This window comes from Onychostruthus taczanowskii, unplaced genomic scaffold (genome assembly GCF_017590055.1).
Source record: "Onychostruthus taczanowskii isolate IOZ18803 unplaced genomic scaffold, ASM1759005v1 scaffold12, whole genome shotgun sequence".
Taxonomy (NCBI): Eukaryota; Metazoa; Chordata; class Aves; order Passeriformes; family Passeridae; genus Onychostruthus; species Onychostruthus taczanowskii.
In genome coordinates, this window is record NW_024498351.1 from 11,696,734 (window position 1) to 11,700,017 (window position 3,284).

The window sequence follows — 3,284 nt, forward strand, 5'->3', positions numbered from 1 at the left end:
GGTTTCTGTCCATGAAGAAATGAACTTGTAAAATACAGTCAAGGATGAAAATATGTTATTGTCAGTGGACATTACAAAATTCAGACAAATGGCTTCTAAATAGACTTGTTTTTTAAAGCATCTATCATTTCTCCTTCCTGTTCCAGAGTTCTCAGTTTTATGTCCAAGGATTTTTGTATTAGCATTGTGAAAAAGAGTAATTCTTCAAAAATTACTCTACATTTGGCAAGATCTGTCTTTATAACTTCTGCGTCAGTCCAAAGAATTTTGGCCTTTCCAAAGGTTAAATATTATCTTTCAAAATTGTGTAATTCTGTCTTTGTCAGGAAATGTCTCCATTTTCTATAATAACCTTTTCTTTCCTTACCTTTAATGTCAAAAAGTTCACATATGAATGCTCAAACTTATGATATTGAAATATTTGTCACTAATTTCTCATACTTAGATGCAAGGTAAATATTAACTTGGTACTGATCCTGGCTCTGACACATCTGGAGAGGCATTTTCCTGCGTTAAGTGAAATCATAGTTTGCAGTGCTGGCTATCATACACTGACGCACATTTTAGTTTTTAATGAAGGTTTTGATGAGGCAAAATTCCAGAGTTCTGATGGTAACATCTGAATTACCTTTGCAGGCTTTGTAGATGAAAAATTACCATTCTCTATCAGTTGTCTACATTTGTGCTGATTTCTGGAAGAACAGAGTTCACTGTATTTCCACAGAGCTTCTGGGACAATCCTACAGACATGACCTTATTTCTTACACAGCCCTGACAGTACTTCAAGAAAACCATGTTTGACAGTATAGGTTGAAATATTATCTCGTTTATTTCACGAGCCAGTGGTTTCCAAACTGTGGTCGCATTCCAACCTAGTGGGCTGTCTTTAGTAGAGTTTGGCTGGTCTGTGGTCTGCAGCAGATCCTGTGGTTAGCTGGTCTTCCATTAGGAAGAAAATTTTCTGGCCAGTAGCACAGCCTCTTCCAAGATGTGTGATCCATAGCTCCTGGAACACAACAGGGTTTTACATTCGACTTTTGGTATCATAGGCAGATTTTTTTTTCCAAACCTAGTTTGTGCTGTGTTTGAACAAACTAACAGTTGGCCACACAACAATTGGTAGCTCTAGTAGTAGGTGATTTGCCTTTTAAAGGCTATTTTCAGCAGCTAGAGGAAAGCCAGTCATTTTTGTAAGTGCAATACACAGCTCATAGCAGAGGTAGTTTGGAAATGTTTAGCTGAAGTATAACATTCACCAACATTTCCAACTTTCTGTTCTGGTTCTATTGTTTTCTTTTCTTTCATTGGCATCTCTATAATGGCACTCCACCTCCACTTGTGTCTTGCGTTCATCCTTTCATACACTCTGACTTTGGCCCTTCTCTTTTTCTTTTACTTCAACTTTGGTTTCTGCCTTCAGTTCCTTTCTCACCCTCCTTCCTCCCCTCTCTCAACTTTGCAACTCCTATAAACTTGCTGCATTTCCAAATATGCCTTCTATTTGTCCTGGCTGTGCAGGCCACTACTTTTACTCCATTGCCTCTCTGCCTGGAGTGCACTGAGAGTGAAAGGGCTTCGGTCTCGACTCTGTCCTTTCCAGAGACTGCTCTCGTGCTATCTGCTGCTTCAAAAAACTCCTTGTTCAGCTCCTTGTAGCTCTAGATTGAAACATGCTCTTCTGACAGACTTCTTGGGGACAAACTAGTTGTTGTATGTACATCTGAGCATGTGCAGCGTGAGCTTTTGAGAAGACTTGGCTAAATATGGGTGCAGGTATGTTGCTGTTGCTTTGGTAACCTTGTCAAAATACCCTGCTAAACAAACAAGTACACAAAGAAGAGAATATCTTTCTTTATATCCCAGGTGTTTGAATAGATTGGAAAATGTTTCTTTGTGAAAAAAGAATCAGGAAGCGAACTTTTCATTATAAAATGTACATTTTTTTGCCAGAAGGCGTGGCTCCAACATATGTAACATTGTTCACTGTGTACATTTGCATTTTTTTTGCACAACAGTATGGGTGTAACACTGTGTCTTCACTTCCCACCTGTGATTTGCTCGTGATCAGCACATTATTTTCCATGGAGTTGTTGCCAGAAGATGGGCTTTCAAAACACAAGGAAATATGGAGTAGTTTGCTGTCTAAATGAAATGCTGTAGTTTGACTCACTATACCTAAAGGACAGGGGAAAATGGAACTTTTAAAGTAAATTCAATTTTAGTTACAAAAAACCCCACAAGTCTTGTACTAATGTCTGTCAAACCTACCTGCATTTGACACTTTTGTTAATAGTGACATAAACCCACCATTGCAGTTGCCTCACTTTAAACTTCTAAGAAATTACTTGCTGCAGTAGATCTCAAGAGAGAAATAAATCACTGATCTAAATCCTAATTTCATCTTCACTAACTGTTTGCATGAGGCTGATTATGTCAGTGTAGTCCCATAATTAGCAAAAACTGGGGGCTCTCTGTCCAAACCCATGGCCTCTACATGACCAAGGCCCAGTTTAAAAGGGTTTTGTTTTATGAGCTGAACTTAGTGCAAGTATAACTGTGACACAATGAATTGGGACAAATACTTTTAAAATCCCTACACATAGAGCAACCTACATAAAACACAGGGAAAGAAGCCTGCTGGCCTGCAAGGGGGGATAAATATGCCCTTGATACTCTCCTCTCCTGAGCCTTGGGGACTACTGGTGCCTTTGAAAGGATTTCTCCCACGATGAGGCTCACAGGGAGTCAAAGCAGACACTGCATTATGTATACATATATGTGTAAAGGCTGTATGTTCTGGTCACAAAACGGGGGAAGCAGGCTGGGCTCATGAAGTCCCTTTTCTTCCAAAATACTTGCCCGCTTCCTGAGCAACGCCATAAGGAGCTTACCTTGCTGAGGATCCCTCACCCCCTCCAGGGGACAGTATTCCCCAGCCTGTGCCTGCGTTGCGACATGCTGGGTGTCTTTTATTTGTTTTCTTTCCCGGTGATACTACCCCTCTTGGGGCAGACGCTTTAGTGAGATGGATCGCACTCAGGTAACTGGCAGTTCAAGGAAGTCCTTCCCCGGGTTGTTTACACCAAGGCGTTTTAGAGCAGCCATTTAGCTTCCACCCTGTCCCACCCCGCTGACCAGCTGTAAGTGTAAAGGCCGCCAGTGGGCCTGCAGGTCGCTGATAAACTAAACCCCCATTTGGCAGGCAAGGAAGCCAGAACGATAAGGATGTTGATTTATGTTTTATCTGTCACTACATTTTCAGTAAAGTTGGGCAGCGAGCCTTA

At 41.0% G+C, this 3,284-nt stretch overlaps 1 long non-coding RNA gene across 1 annotated transcript; it reads right to left on the reverse strand.

Annotated features, from left to right (window-relative positions):
- Nucleotides 1-806: 806 nt before the first annotated feature.
- On the reverse strand, nt 807-3,132 carry LOC121331445. The gene is made up of 2 exons (XR_005952019.1): nt 2,892-3,132; nt 807-1,006 (listed from the first exon to the last, which is right to left on the reverse strand). It is a non-coding gene; the product is annotated as an uncharacterized LOC121331445 (long non-coding RNA).
- Between the last annotated feature and the right edge of the window lie 152 nt (nt 3,133-3,284).